This window comes from Anser anser (assembly GCF_964211835.1).
Source record: "Anser anser genome assembly, chromosome: 6".
Lineage (NCBI taxonomy): Eukaryota > Metazoa > Chordata > Aves > Anseriformes > Anatidae > Anser > Anser anser.
Genome location: NC_139726.1, coordinates 24,814,078 through 24,831,086, shown reverse-complemented (window position 1 = coordinate 24,831,086; position 17,009 = coordinate 24,814,078). Strand labels below are relative to the sequence as shown.

The 17,009-nt window shown below is 38.0% G+C and overlaps 1 protein-coding gene across 10 annotated transcripts in view; it reads left to right on the top strand.

Annotated features, from left to right (window-relative positions):
• Positions 1-17,009, top strand: part of ZNF385B (zinc finger protein 385B) — a 170,818-nt gene that overhangs the window by 88,558 nt on the left and 65,251 nt on the right. Inside the window, exon 2 of one of the 10 annotated variants that reach the window (XM_083840915.1) lies at positions 3,040-3,165. The exons of 7 other annotated variants lie outside the window; for them this stretch is intronic. The gene's annotated coding sequence lies outside the window, so the exon portion shown is untranslated. Of the gene's footprint in view, positions 1-3,039; positions 3,166-6,518; positions 6,541-14,210; positions 14,369-17,009 lie in introns of those variants that run through there. 2 more of the 10 variants (XM_083840916.1, XM_083840914.1) reach the window with 2 other exon arrangements.

Sequence of the window (17,009 nt, the reverse complement as noted above, 5' to 3'; positions counted from 1 at the left end):
GATTGCACCATGAGAAACAAAGGGAGAGGTGGACTGACTGGAAGGGCAGCAGTTTCTTCATGTGAGCTGCTGCGAGGCCATTGCATGGATGCTCTAATCACTTTACCAGCTTCTGCCCAGAGCCCCTTGTTGTGAGCAGCAGTGTGGCTCCTCTCTGCCAAACCTCTGGACAGAAAGGCTTCCCAGGTCTGTACCTGCACACCATGGAGTCACTCATTTCATTGATTAAGGCCCAGATAGAAAGTACTAAACTAATATGGCAAGAAAACAGTTAATTCCTCTTTGTCTTTATTGCTAGAAGTTTCCCAATGATCTTTGTTTGCCAATTTCTGCACTGTTCTTCATTCTCATAGTTTGATTGGATCCTTTCTAATACTTCATGCATTTGACCTCCACTTGTTTTGTCTTAAATGCTTTTCTTCCTCTGCACTTGAGTAGTCTGAGTACCCTTCTCCCACACCCCAAGCTAACCCAGTCATTGTCCTGCTTTAAGATACTTAAAATACAAATATAGGAGCTGAAATCTTAGGCAAACCTCTACCACTACAAGGTAACTGTCTATAATTTATCTCAGGGCATTGATTTTCTTTTTTCATACGTAGTTGTCATGTCTGAGGTGAAAGAACACCTCTCACTTTGAGTAAGTTATGCCCCCCCGTGTTCCCAGTTTCCTTAAACGAACTGAATTAAGCTAGACTTCACATAGATGCTAGACCAGCGTGTCTCACAGATTATGTGAATAGCTATTATACTTTAAATGCTCATTCTCTCATGTTCCTCATAATTTCTGAATATATGTCAGTCCTCAAATACAATGTGACCCTAAAGTTATCAGTTTCCTCTTTTATTTCTTTTTGAATTCCATCTGGATTTTTTTCACTGAACAAACTTTGCTGAAAGTCTTCCTCATAATAGCATGGTCTTTCCATATAACCCTTTAAATTGAAGCCCTTTTATTTCGTGCACCATCACGCATTTCTTTAAATCGTGTTTCAGAGAATATCTTCTACCAAGATGGGAACAATTCCAAACATATTTGATAAAAATGCTAATAGGATTAAGCTGAGGCTGCCAGTCTTTCCTCTTTTTGAATTTTACCTTGTTTCATGGTGAGTGAACTTCTTTCCCTTCCATCAGACCAGAAACCACATCATTTTGTTAGCAGATTTATCTTCTGGCTCCATCTCTGACTTTGAGAGGTGTGGGATTGGTCCTGTTAGATGTGATGTGCTGGGCTCTATTTTTCTGCCTGGAGCCCAAGACCGGTGTGATCGCTCAGGCCCCTTGGGAACCAGCAGCTGCTGCGGTGTTGGTGGGTTGATACCCAGGTCGTGCTCCCCTGGGAGCTCTCCCAGAGCAGACCTGCACTCTGTCCTTGGGCTGTTGATGCCTCTGAACAGCCTATTATAAGAACAGAGTTCCTTTCTCACTGGGTGTCTGCAAAGGTGGCCTGTGTAGGCTGTGCAATCTCTCCTTGATTAGAACAAGGATCTGCTTAGGCAAAACTGAGGCTGGAATAATGAAACTGAAATGGAGTGGGCCAGGAGTGTATGTGGAGTGTGGTCTCACTCTCTTTTTGATAAAGTTGCTCTTAATGTTTTCATTCCTCTTTGTTGTTGTGATCATTTGCATCATGTCCCTTAGATCTTAGCATTACAGGCAAGTGTCTGAGATGTTAAACAACTGTGAGAAGAATTTATTTCCTCATTGTCTCTCCTCTTCCCCCTAAAGTAATAAAAAAAGTATTGGCTCAAAAGAACTAAAAAGCAGTGTTATTTCAGAATTTTATTTCCACTTTAAACACCTTTAATCAGAGAATTTGTAAAACTAGAATCAATCTGTGTTTAATCCAGTTTATCAATAGAAGGTTCTCACTCAGCTGGAAATTCCCAAGCAAGAGAAACAGCCCTCTGCTCTCAGAGCCTGCATGTTCTTTCATGTTTTAACATTTAATGCTTTTGCTTCCCTGAGCTCCAAAGTCAATTCAAGGCTTCTTAGCTAAAGCAGATTTTGTCCAACCCAGGTAAAGTATCATAATCCTCAGTGTGAAGTGATCTTCCAGGTGTCAACAGAATGCATCTTGACATAGAGACGGCATTGTTGAAAGCTGTGGGTTTTCTGTGGGTTTTTACAGGAAGGTTTCTGTAAAAACTAGAGGAGCAACAAGTGTGGAGTCAGGGCTGTGGGCAACAAAGGCAGGGAAGGCAGAGATGATTCAGTGACTGGGAAAGGGTGTGCAGCCATCTTTCTGCAGGGATGTCTGGTGAAGAAAGATAAACATTTTTCATCCCAGTCTTCCTCATCATTGTCTCCTCTAGCACTTGCTCCCTTGCTAGAATATTTCCTCCTGACTATTATCCTGCACACCAAGGGAAGGTCCTCAGTCTTCATGGGGCCAAAGCTCGAGGAGCCAAAGCTGCTCCTGCTGCTGGGAGAGGATCAGCCTGCAGTCCCTGGGGGCAGGGTTTGTTTTCTTGTTGCTGTTGAGGTCTTGGGAGAGGGGCAGCAGTGCCAAGTGCTAACTGTCAGCAGGGTAAGGGAAAAGCTCTTGCGTAGGAAAATATTCATTCAGCTGTCCCTGACAGCTGCATGTTGCCTACTGGTTGGCTTTGCAGAGCAAGACGCTGCTGTATTGCATGTTGTCTCTGTACCAAACCAGTCATGTTCTGCTGCTTATAAATATCTCTACAAATTCTCTGACTGATTAACAACAGGATTTAAGGTAGAAGAGGCTTCAGGTGATACTCATGCTGATCCCTTGTGTTCTGTCTGCTCAGGAGCTGCAGGGAGATGAGAGGAATTGGACATCCAGGACAGGAATCTGAAATGCGCCGAGTATCCAGGGGCTGAGCGCGCTCAGTTCCCATCAGTGGCAATATTTACGGTTATGTGAGTTCGTGGATTATGGGCAGACAGCAGCAGGACTCAGCTGTTAGTTTGAGCTTCCTACTCTGTGTAGGAAGGATTGTGCTAGAGAAAGAGGAGAACTGTGTGGCTAAGAGAATTAATTCAAAGAGAGGATCCTTGATTTTTTCATAGCTCGTGTTGTGTTTCTGGGATGGAGCAGCAATTTACCTGAGTTGGTGAGGAAGATGAAGTATGGAACTTCCTTATTCTTTTCCATTTTGAGGTTACTTGCAACATAGAGACACTTGGAGAGAAAAGGTAAGCATTGTTTCTCTGTGCAGCAACTGTTGTCTCCTTCAGGATAGGGAGCAGGACTCTCCCGTGCTGATGCCTTGTGTCACAGCAGGGAGATCATCTCCTCTACATCAGTTCATTATTACTAGAACTGAGGTGGGTAGGAAGAAACACAAGTCTCTTTTTTGGCTTTTGTCTTTTTTTTTTTTTGAGCAAGGCTTTGATTCAAAAGTTACTATTTATAATAGTTTCCATTAAACCCTGAGAGTCCATACCGGCAAGTAGCATCCTATTACTAAAGAATAAGCATTTCTCAAGCATTAAAATTGCTATTCAGCTGTTCTTTTGTTTCCATGGCAACTTTAAGAGTAACAACAAAGAAGTAGGTGATGTTATCAGCCAAAAAAAAATAAAAATAAATATCTGTAATGTTCAAGTGATTGTTGATAACAACAAAATGGATGCCAGTGCAGGGTCACATACAGCCAGTAATAGATATTGCACCTATGACAGAAGTATTGCATGTGACATTTTCAAGCAGAAAGCATATCAGAAAGTAAGGTTGATGCAATCAGCAGATTTTATAAATTATGCATGAGGTACTGTTTCAAAATTCAACAGGAAACTGTGGTTTGCCTTCTGTAATGGCATGAGTTGCGTGCTCATTGTATATACAATATGTGCCACCTCAAGAGGAGAGCTCAAGGTTTCTGCTCAGTTTGTCAATGGAATAGAGAACAAAGCTCCTAAAGAGGGTAAAAGCTAAAGGTTAATGTTCTCATCTAGTTTCAGTGTTGATCTGAAAAAGGAAGCATGTAAAAAAGAAAAGGCAATGCTTTTCTTGCAGATAAATAAAATAAAAGGGGACTAGGAGGAGTTATTACCACTTTTTGATCTCAGCCCCATGGTCCCAGGAGCTTGGATGTTTTACTGACATGTAGAATTGAAAATCATTCTTGGAGAAAAAGCCTTAAGTAAATCAGACTGAGACTAGTGCTGGAAACCAGCTGTGAGAGGCAAATGATTTTAAGAAAGATGCTTGATGTTAGAGCTGAGAGAATTGGAATTAAAGTAGTTTTTATGTAGCTGAGAGGTACTGAATGAGGAGATCTGTTCATAAACAAAAGTAATGATGGATGAGTTAATGAAAATAAAACTATTCTTTTAAGTAATTTTTGTCCAATATTTGACAATTCTCTTTAAACTATTGGTGATGAGATGTACTGTGGAAATTCTGCCTCTTAATATAAATATATGCCATCAATACAGCATGTACCAAAATACCTTCTGGAGTCTTAAATTAGCTGAATTTAAATGCTACTTTCTCCAGTTAATATGTCATGTTAGCGCACTGTATTTTGTAAAGGTGTCACTTCATTTCTTGTATCCAGGGCTCTTGATTTGAGCTGTCTGTTATCAAAGAAGGCTTTTCTACTCTACAGGAAAGATGGAAAGTGGAGATTGCAACCAGGTGTTTTTCGGAGCCTGACTTGACAGCATCACACAAGCCCTCATTTCACACAGATAAACAGAACAGCTTCATTCAGTAACAAGAGCACAAAACACCATCTGATGTCTTTTTTAGACTTCAGAGAACTGGACAGATATTCATGTGGTCCTCGGTTACTCATGGCTTCAGTTACACCTGTTTCTGTCCCTCCTTAATAAAGGCATACAGTATTTTTTTTTAGCTTTGTTTTATTCAAATACTTTTGCTTGTTTGCATTAAGAAACATGTCCAGCTCTCACTGTCTCCTTGCCTTATGAACAGAAAAAGGTTTTCTTGCTTTCTTTTTTTTTTTTTTGGAGGGGGGGTGTAGTGGGGGTGAGAGAGGGGATACTCTTAAAACAAAACTTTCAGGGCTGCTTGTGCCTCATCTTCCACTCAACAAGCTCAGTTTCCTTATTTGTTTTCATTTGTCTCAGTTGCAAAAACTTTCTGAACAGACCTCTGGTTTTGAAAGTTTGTAGATAAACCTGAAGCATGTATATAATTCAAATTAAATAACACGTATTTTGAAGTTACCAGTTATATTAGACTTTCATAAAACTCTTAATTAAAGTGAAACACTAACCTATATAGTCCTTGACTGTCAGCTGAACGGCATTGCAAGGACGTTCAGAAGTGGCAAGGTTTCTGTCATTTTCACTTTTAAACTTTGGAGGTTGGACATCAGGGTAAAGAGCTGCCACCTCCTCATTCCTTTGGCAGGTATGTTCATCTGTCTCTTCAGCAGTAAAAGAAACAAGGCAGAATGGAGGGAATCTAAATGAGACTGAAATAAATGTAGGCAAATGTGCTCTCGTGTTTTTGATGAGATTAATTAATATGAGCTGATGGAAGTGTGGGACTGTAGTCAATTAGAAAAATTAACTTTATTTTCATGAGAGACAAGATAACAGCAACACTAGAGATTGACAGTCTCCATTTGCAGAGCAGCAATAACCTAAGTAGTAGAGGCTTCTCTATACCTGTTTCGTTTCCTGAGAAAGACAACTACATATGTAATAGTGGCAAATACACCTGCATGTCTGTCTTGTGTACGCCAGGAGGAATTGAAGGCCACCAGCTGACTCCAGGCTGGCCCCAAGCCAAGCAGTGCCTGCTTTAAATCATTATCACTTCAGGCTTAGTTCTGTACCTTGTCTTACAGTGACATTTTTTATCCTGTTACCATCCTATCCTCTTTGTTTGAATCTTCCAGGGAGTATTTCCCTTCTGATAAGTTCTCTGTTAAATCTGATTCCCTAAGAAAGTTGCTTAACCTATAAAACAAAGCTGCTATTTTTCCTAAATCCATTTCTATAAACACTTCTGAAAACTAAAGGTTGCATACAATTCATTTTTCTGCGATTTATCACCAGTGGAATATTTTTTTGCAAGTCAAAAATGTATGTATAATTTTGAAACTAACTTCTTGTGTGAGCAAAACTTTGAGAAGTGGAATTCCAGACTTTCAAGGAAAGATGGACCACATTGCTAAATTGCTTTCACTGGTATTAGAACAGATCTCTCAATATCTAGAATCACAGAAACATTATTAAGTTTGGAAAAGGCCTTCAAGATCATCTGGTCCAACTACCCCCCAGACACCAACATTACCCACTAAACCATGTCCCTGAGCTCCATGTCCAACCTTTCCTTAAACACCCCCAGGGACGGTGCTTCCACCACCTCCCTGGGCAACCTATTCCAATGCCTGACTACATTTTTAATCTAGTTGCTCTCAAAGGATGAACACTGAAATGCCTAAACAGTTGTTATAACTCCATCAATTAATCTGTATAATTAATAAAAATAATCACTCTGATTATTTTTCTCCAAATTTTCTAGCAAGTAATTGAAGTTCCAGTCTGTAAGCAAGATCTTGATGCTTGTCATTATGTAATATTTGCAAAGTAAGTAGCAAGTAATCCTGCTGACCATTCTTTTAAATGTGAGACATCTTATGGATTTTTGTAGTTTTTAATGGATATCTCTTTAGAGTTCACTAAGATCTGTCTCAAAGATCTGATTTTAACTCTTTTTGAGCTGCGCACGTGCACAGGAATCACACTAAATACCATGGAGCCAGTAGCAGACTTTTTTCTTCTGTCAGCTTTTTTCTTACCTTTACTTATTTTCCCTGTGTTTTGAGTACTTTTTATAGTAAGGAGATTTTCAAATACTGTAGAGCAGATGCCATAGATTTAAGCAGAATTCTTGCCAGATTATCAAAAGGTGTCATTTTATTCAGATGGATTGGATGACTTCTTTATATTCTGTCTAGTCCTATTTTGCAGTGATTGTTGATGTATCTAGTAATAATGGCTGAAAGTCGCTAGTCACCCCGGGAAAAATAAATAAATAAAAAAAAATAAATTAATAAATGTATTTCTTTGTAACTTGCACAAACCCTAATGTCCCTAAATGCAAGCTGTCTGTGCTTTTCTCTGATTCAGCTCTCAGCAACTTGCATGCAAACAAATTGTTACAGTGGGTATAAGGCAATGAGCAGCTGTGCTTACGATGTGTTATCATGAACTTTGCTAGAAATGTCTTATGGAAAAATAACATTTAAAATCAGATGCAACTTATATTTGTGAATAAAACTGTAATTTCTTTATATTTATTGCACAGATAAGAAACCCTGTTCTTGACTATGACACGTTTGTCCTTAATGAAAATATGAAAATAAAAGTGTTCCATGAACAAAAGTTCCCAGTTTCATTACAGCTGTGGAACTTTCCATTTCATGTATGGTGGTAGCAGGACTCTGTACAAATTGCTTTGACAAAAATAGTATTTTATAAAGTGGAAAATTCCACCTTCAGAGTGAGAGGGAATCTTAGCAACCTTCTTTTCCCAGAATTTGCAAGTAGTGTGTTGGGCACTATTAAACTATTCAGTTGTCAACAACCATATTTGACAGAAGTCTAGATGTGAAAAGTTTTTGTTCGCTTTAATTTTCTGCGGGAATTGATATATCACTCTAAGAGTGATTCTATTAGTGTTTATACTGTTCTCTCAATTTAAAATGCAAGAAAGTGCAAGTACAACAGGAAAACAAAAACGCAAATTTCAGATACAAAATAAATGCATGACATTAAACATTACATTAAAGTTTCTTTTTTTATGTACAACTAAAAAAAGTAGGTATTTCTATATGCTTTCATGTTATGATGTTAAGATTTTGACAATCCTGTTTGTGCGGGAAGGACCCACTTTTGTGCTGTGGTCTGCACAGGATAAAATCCACTGCACTTGGGACATCACTGATGCAACTTGTAGGATATGTTTGTGTTTTTGTTTGCTTCTGTTAAATTTTGTTGTATCTATCTATTACCTAGAATTTGTGATAAAACTATCTCTGAAAGACACCGTCTCCTTGAAATCAATCAAGGCCATGTTTATACTTCAAAAAAAAGAAAAGTATATGACACTGGCTGTAAATATCTTTATTGTAATTTGTCTTTAATGTCTGCAGTCTCTGTATCCTTTGGTGGTCATTTAATCCTTTAGTTGTCCATATAGCTTTGCTTCTGCTTTATGTATAACACTATTTTATTGTCTTGATACTGATGTGTGTGCTGCTGAGACTCCAAAATTCTCTTGGGAGGTTACTTCCACGGTCTGGTTCAGCTCAGAGAGTGCCACCATGAACATTAAATGTCACTGAGAGTAATCTTGGTGTTGAGAAACTTTCCCCAATGTTCAAACCCGTGTGTATGTGTGTCCTTTTATTTCAGTTCTATTTTTCAAACCTTTCCAAAATTCTTTACTAGTCTTTCTGATACCCAGTGTCCCCCCTTGCCTCTCTGTCTGTTGTGTATTGTTACTAGCACATACATATGTAACTCTTTATATATGCTAGACTTTCCACAGCTTGCTTCTTATATCAGTCTCTTCAATTTGTAAATCCTTTTCAATTTGAAAGGTACCCGCTGCTTAACACAGTAAGCATTGTCAGTAAGGGACCAATAATTTTTTGCTTCATGGAAAATGTATATTGATTCTTTGAGCTTTGTCCCTCATGCTGTGGTCAGGTTATTAGGCTTCACACATGATAGTTTTATGCAGAAGAGGGAACTGGGCTTTTCCCTCATTATCCTTAATTGTTACTCTGGCAGGTTAGTCCCTCACTCTTGCAACTCAAGTATTATTTGGAAACATATCAAATGTTTTTACTGTGTGTACCTTTTCATATTTCTTGCTACATAACCAAGGTTATCTTTAGAAAAACAAACAAACAAATAAATAATAATAATAAAAAACATTTCACATAGAATGTCCAGATATTTTTCTTTTCTGTAGTTTTTTGTCTGTCTTATTTTGTTCTGCACAGCTGCCTAATAGATTGATTTATCAATCTATGATCTGTACCTATCCCTGCATATGAAGACCAGGTGGTCTTAGATTGATTTACAGATTTACTCTACTGTTATGATTGAATATGCACATACAGAAATGGAAATACTGGACAAAGCTCATCCTGTCCATACCCCTGTTAATGTAGGCATAGTGGTTTACAATCTCAAATCTTGTTGAAGTTTTCTTCTTCTGACCACACTGGAGTCCAGCTGCTCTTAGAAGTTCTTCTTATTTCCAGCTTGAGTTCATTCTGCCTTTACTTCATCATGGATGCCAAGATTAAATACTGTGAGATCCTACCCCATAAGATGAACATTTCACAGTTAATATTGGAAATGAATTTAAAATATGCCAGAAGACATTTTTCCTTAAGTTTTGTTGTAAAATGATGGCTATGTTCATTGTTGAAATCAATGGTGTTAAATCTGGGGGGAAAAAAATGGTGAGTTTTTTTTTTTTATTTATTTTATTTCCCTGTTCTGGCTGCACTGTTGTTTAAACACAAGGGGTTTTTGTTTCTTTCTTTTTAATTGAGGTATTGGTCACTGATCTCTATTCAAATGTGTGTTTCATAAGGGCTTTAAAATATGCTACATACATTTCTGTTTTTCTATTATAGAAAAGACATCTGAGGATTAAGTTTCACTTTGCATGACTCATTTTTGTTTTGTGTAATTTTCAGAAGTGTTGTTTAATAGAAGATGTTTGAAATTCATGTCCTGGGAAAAAGTGTTGTAGAGGTAGTCATTGCTGTGTTGGCAGTAAGCTGTAAGATAGAAATTGTCTTTGCAAAACTTCTAGTGAAATAGACCTACAATTAAAACAAAAAAGGTAAAAATCTTATTATGTGTTACTTAAAGGGGTAGATGTAGATTACTTGTCTTTATTGTAAACATTCTACTACTGAGAAAAAAAAAAAAAGGGTTTATTCTTCTCTTTCCTGTTCTCTTCTGCACTCTGGCTATAATTTCTTAAATACCTAAGGACATTTTTTCCATTTTGAAGCAACTTATGCCATCCCAATCTTTCTGATTAGAGTACATAAAAGCAGATTAATGGTAAATTTAGTTGCCTGATTTCTTCCTGTGCTCAAAAGCATATACTATAGTTATGGACAAGTTTCAAGCAGACTCTAATATCAAATCCTTCCAGAGAATGGTTTTGAAAATTCTGGAAAACGACACAAATGCTAAGGGTGTACTTACCACCAGTGGAGGCAGAGGGAGATTACTCATGCTATCTGTTGGGGGTAACCATGTTAAAAGTACGGGCTCTTTCTGTAGGTGATTGACCTCCAGTGAGTACTTCTGAAAATGCAAGTTCAGAGCCTAATTCTTAATTACCTTAATCAACCCCGGCTCCTGAATTAGTGACTCGGTTTAGATTGGTTCGATTCCCTAGATTATACAGCAGTGAGTGTATTCTGGAGTATGGTTTCACTCTGAAAGGCTGTTCTATTGCAGAAATATACAGCATATTTTAAACCCATTCTGGAATGCAGGCAACTGTGAAACCATGATTGCTGTATCCACAGGAATGTATAAACCTGGGCCTTAACTAAGGAACCAGTCTTTCATCTCTACCTTTGCAAACTTCTCTTGCCCAGTTTAGCATGCTACTGTGGCAATTATTAGTGCAAGAAGGTCTTGTGATTCAGGATGTTTGCAAAGCAATGGAAAGAGAGTGTGGTGAGGAAGCTGCAGCATGTGGTACAGAATATGTAGCGGTAGATAGAGGGGTGTAAGCTGTGATCGTCTCCCCAGGCTACAGGTCGTTGTGCATGGCTTGTTGCTGTGGTACTCCTGCTGCAGATGCTGTGATCTCTGTGGTATCATAGCTGTTTCCCTTTTTCCATTCGGTGTTCATGTATCCCACGTATTTGCTGGGTTTCTTTGTGCAGCAGCTTAGGAAGTATTAGCCAATGAATAGCATGTAGCGGTTTTTGTTAATGTATAAGTGCGCTAACAAATACCCTAGTACCTCCTCTTGTTACTCCTTTGCACTGCGAAATGCTAGGTATAGCATCTGGCCTGTCAGCTGGTGTGTCTACAGAGAGCTCCTCCTGCTCAAGTTAATAGGCCAAATTTCACTCCTGTATTGCTGCTAATTCCAGTGACTCTGGGGACTTAAAAGGAACGATGATGGATTCACAACAGGGTAACGCATGCAAGTTTGGACCATTTGCTGGAGTTTTGTACATTGCACATTATACCTCCAGGTACACAAGTAGTTTTACTTCCCTCTGTATTTCTCAATAGCAAATATATGTAATTAAAAGGAAAAGAGCAGAGATATGTTATAGATTTTTTTTTCTTCTGTGTCTAATGTGTATTGCCTTTCAGTCAGCAAAGCCTCCATTACTTCAGTCTTGCCAAGAACTAAGTATGAAGCAAGAGAAAATGTGCATGGCACTCAAGAGAATTAAGGAAAAGGTTCAAACATGAATTTAAAGACCAGTGATTTGGAACGTGGTCTATTTCTTAATACAGGCAAAGTAAAGTTCAGAACAGAGAAAAATGCATGTAAGAGTGTGCATTGCTTCATTCTTACTTCTCAGAATCGTAGGCTTGATCTTTACTTCGGTAAATAGTCAGGGGGTTAAAAAGAGAATGGACAAGGCAAATATTTCTAGCCATTCCAGGAGGCAGGCCAAAGCCTGTATGCTGCTTAGATCTGTCCAGTTTATTAGCACTGAGGAAACTAAATGTTAAATAAGGCTTGCTGCTTTTAAAATCAGAGTAAAATATTACATTTTAAGGTAGTGAAAATATGTTTTAGAGATAAGAGGGAGTTATATTCTTAATAGGCATAAGAACAGAATAGACATCTTACCTAATTTTCTTTCCTGTTAAGTTATGCACCAAAATACTACTATGTCTATTTATTAAAAGAAATAATGTTGTATCTGAAATGACTGGTAGTGAAAGGAATTTTGCACAGAGGATTGTTTTTTTTTTTTCTTCAAGATTCACTTATCCGACTATTTCTTTTATCAAACTTACTGTGAGAGTTTGCAAGTTCCTTTAAAGACATCCTAATAAGAGCACAAGTGCAAATTATCAGGAAGTGCAGCAAAGATAATTTTACTAAAATATAAGCTCTTTGTGTACTCAAGCACAAAGACTGTATGTATAGATAGGAAATGAAAAGTAGTTCAAATTACAAAGGATGATGAAGAAAGAGTAATATGAATGTATAGGACAAAATTAAAAAAAAAAAGAGCAAGAAATGAGACTGAAATAAGCATCAAACTTTAAGAAGTTTTTCTGTAAATGCACTTACAATGCTTACAAAACACCAGGGAAAAAGCTGGATTGTTATTATGTGGATGTCAGGAAGTCAAGAAGCTGGGATTGCGTGGTGCCATTTTTGCATTATTGGTGTTAGAAAGATCAATTGTTTTAACATGATGGTCATCTTAATAAGTGAAGGGGGGAAGTTAAATGAAAGGGGGAGATTGCAATGTAAGAACGAGTTGGTGTTTTGATGAACTGGGATCTTCAAAATGCTGGATCTGACAAATGCTGTACAGGGACATTTGCGCTAATGGAAATCCTGGAGCTCTTACCACTTGTGAAGAGAAGAGGAAGTCCCAGAGCATTAAAAGAGACCAGATGGGTCACAGTGTTTTTAAAAGAGGAGAAGGACCAAACTGAGTTTAAGAACTAATGTGTTATCTTCCCTTTGAAAATGCAGACAAGTGAATTTGTGGCAAAGCATACAAAGGAGAACAGGATCTGAGTAATAAGCAATAGGGCACACAAGCAGGGATCGCTGCTCTGTGAATGCAGAAAAGGATTGCTGCATATCACAAGCTGATTATGAGTTAACAATGCCACGTTCGACAGTTGCTGTCCTGAGAGAGAGAACCAGAAACAGTTTGGCAGGCATTAAATTTATCTGCTATGCTGCCAGGAAGCTGAGGGACAGTTCAGGTGAGTCTGGGTAGGAGTGAGAAGCATCACTGGTCACAACACTTATTTTTCGTACACCCCCATCTCAGTACTCTCCATTGCACTATCGTGGATTCAGTTTAATCAGTTCATGGGTCTGGTTGAAAGCAAATTTCTCTGTTGTTGTTTTGTTGCTGGTTTGTTTCCAGGTGGTCTGACTCGCTGTGCTGGCCCAAGGGAAGAGTTGGGAATGGAGGGGTGGTGGGGCTGCCCAGTCTGCTCAAGTGTGGTCATGGAAAGTAGATGCAGGCTGCATGGAAGTTTTCATAAAACTGCTTTCATGCTGTTTTCACATCAACTATTATCTTCTGTTTGTTTATTTTCAGATTATTTGATTAATTAGATTTAATTTATGAAATGTGATATTAAAGTGATACTATTCTTTGAGAAGTTAGGGGTGACTTTTTTTTTCCAGAGTTACACTATCTGAAGTTCTGTTGAAAGTCAATGAATATATTGTTAAAGTTTTTTTCTTTGGTCCAATCTCAATTTAATTTTACAGAACATTCTGTTAAATACACATTATTTTTTTCTTTGACTGTGAATGCAGGTAAGGGTAGGGTTGCCCAAGTTCATGTCATGCAATCTTTGAAAACATAACAGCATTGAAACTCTTTATGATATATCGCTGGCAGAGCTGGTGCACTGCTACTTCCAAAAGCAGAAAATGTTTCTAGTTGAATGCCAGTCGTTAATCAATGTTCCATAACGTTACCAGTGTGGTGATCTGTGCTACCAGATCTGTTAGTTTTAAATCTATTGCCTTCATTCCTTCCCATGTAAGGGAGGGTACATACCATGTATTATAATTTTATAGATTTTCAAATTTTTACTTATTCATCAATCCCAACTTTGAAAATACGTAAAGCAGTACTCCTTAATTCGCAGAGCCAGGATTTGAGGACTCTGTTGTTCTGAATCTCATGACCCTGCAGAATCTCTGTAACCCTGCACTCCAAGGTCCCCTTTTATTAACTTTTTCAAAAATTCAAACAGACACTATCTCTTTTAAAAATAAAAATATAAAATAAAAAGAACCTATTTAAAAGATACAGCTCTGTAGCAGCCAGCTAGCCGTCTAAAACAGTAACCTCTAACTTTAATTACAAGAATAATAACAGGAAAGGTGCCACTGAAACACAGTTTGTCAGTCTTTCAGGTTATATTTGATGTGGTGATGTCAATAGTAGGCTGCCCTCCCTCTGGAGTCATGTTGCAAACACTGTCCTCAAGGGGAATTAAAGCTAAGCACACAATTACAGCAGCCCTGATTTGTTTGGACTTGTTGGTTGCCCACTGTCTCATAGCACCCAACATCACAAATGCACCATGTTGAAATGAAAGGATTATTTATTTCTGAGTCTCATGCTGTGTGTATGTTTAAATGCTGCGGTGGAGGTGGACTGTAGCCCTGGGTACTAAGGTAAGTGTCATGACACCGATTAGCAGTGGGAACTGGGACTGCATGGTCTGTTTTATGCTTTTGTTTTGCTAAAATGATTCATGGTTGTGTGGTCTTAGCTAAACGCTGCAGCTTCTGAATACTCTAAGGCACTGGTGATCTATAGCACTTTTATTTTCTGAAACATTGACAATTTTTTATTGGACAGAAAGCTAAATTTTATTCATCAGTGAACCTGGTTTCCATGGCAGACAGTTTCAGTAGAGCACTTTCAAAAATCTGTATTACCTGTTGATACAATCTTTTACCTGATGGACATTTAGGGAGCAATGCCAAAAGAAGATCTTAGAAAAGGAAAACTAGAAACAACTTGGGTAACCGAGTTTTCTAGAGGTGACTGTGTAGAAAGTGGGAAAAGCAAATGAAGCATGAAATTATCTGAGCCATGATGACTTTTAAGAGAGTTGATAATTGTCTAATTGGTTAAATGGTTAGACACATCTGTGAGGTTGCCTCTGGGTCTAGACTCCCTTTTAACTTTGTGTACACTGTTGCCAAGCTGCTGTGTTGGGGTATTGAAGTGGAATAAGGAGAAAGAAGCCAACTGCAGACATAAATGCTCCAAATGTACAAGATAAGGTGTGATGGCTTTATGTGAGCATTAGCAAAATGGTCACCCATCAGCATTCCCTTTGATACACTTGTTAGTGGATAGCAACTCAGGACGTCCTGAAGGAAAGGCTGTGTTGAGCCTCACTAAGAATTAGATGATGAGCTCAGTGGTGTCAGAATTTGGGATAAAAGGGCTAGGTATTGAGAAACATCGTATCATATGAGAAGTGTAGGGGAAATTCACTCTCTAGAAAGCAAACTGCAACCAGGTTCTATCCCCAGTATTATGGAACTTTTAAGGTAGTGTAAATTGAGTCTTTTTTTACAGCTGTTCCTTAGGAGGGACACTTCAGTTTGTAAGGAAATATTGTGTTAAATCAAAGGATACTTTTATACTCTCCCCTAATAATTTTTCCATTTTCTAGATTAAGATACTTATTTTAAGAGGTTGCTCATCATTATACAGCAGTTCTCTAAAGGGGAAAAAGCACTTGTGCTTGTACTGGCATGGTAATAAACTGTTGGCACAGGTTAGTTACTGTGTTGAGATCCTGAGATAGTTACTGTGCTTCATCCTGGGACACTAACCAATTCAATGCCCAGCACCCAAGAACACGCATTTAAGACAAAACAAAGTAAACAACAATAAAAACAAGCATGGGATGTAAGTTGTCCCATGCTCTGGACAAGATTGTGGCTTCAGTAGGCTGGTGGTGATATTTTTTCTTTTCATTAGGGATGACAGCATAAAAGCAAATAGTGCTCTCTTACTGCACCTTTGTGTTGGGAGAGTGGAAAATGCAAGGGGGGCAAATGATTTGAGTAAAACAACAAAAGAGATCCTTAGGATTTCAGAAAGATCTCTGTTTGTATAAATGGCAAGAGAGCTGAAAAAGAAACAGCTTTTTTTTTATTATTATTATTATTTTTTCTGTCATACTTGGACAACTTCAAAAGAGAAAACCACTCCAAAGTAGCATTTCCCAGAACCAGGTAGGAACAGAGGAGAGGGCAGAGTTGCTCAGGCCGTGGGTACCAGAGGGAGAGGTCTGAACAAGCCAGGAGTTTCCAAGAAAAACAAGCTGGAGTGGACTGCAAAACTCTAGCTGACTTTAATGCAGACAGGAGTATTGCATTTATTAATAGTTGTCATTGTTTGTTTAGAGTAAAATCCAACTTACTGAACTAGATAGTGTTAAGATGTAACAAGCCACTCCGCTTTTCAGTCAAACAAATCATCTTGTTTGGTTTAGAAAATTATAAAAAGAAAATTAGCTCTTTTAAGTTACTAATGACAAATATTTCCATACTGCCTATACATAATAACAAATTGTGGTTCTGCTGCAGCTAGAATGTTTCTTCTGAATATCAGTGAAGAATGGTCCTTATTTTACCTAATTGCTTAAGCTGGAGAAGGGGCCAGTCCGAACAGACATGTATTAATACTAGTATAATACTTCTAGAGTTCATTTGACTTGGGAATATAAATATTGCAAAAAGTGTGTGGAGCAATGTAACACAAGTGCTGTAAAATTTAAGCTGGGTATTGCACTAGTGTTTCCTTTCTCAGCTGCAAGAATACAGGGAAGACTGGAGGCAAAAGGAGAAAGAACGCTAGTGTGGGTCACATTCTGTAAACCTGGGGAGGGATGGAGCTCTCCCAAAAGTTAGGAGCAGGTAATTGTAAGTTATTTAAGGAAAATGTAAGGTAGTCTGTTCAATTTCTAATTATTGGACTACTCTGCATATTCCATCTTTGTGCTATCTTATATATAAAACCTACAGGGATTCTAGTTATTTCAAACTACTAGAAATGCAGTACAACTGCAAGGAGAGTAAGAATTTCTTGATCAATGTTTTGATCTACATGTCTCTAGAATAATGAAATTACAGTTTTCTATAGTTATCCCTCTATGCTCCCACCCCCTACTATTGATAAACATCGCTATTTGTTCTCCATGATTTTGGTGTACTAGATGTTGAGATTAGGAGAATAAATATTAATGTATTTCTATTTATTATTATTATTATTATTACAGTAGAGATTTTA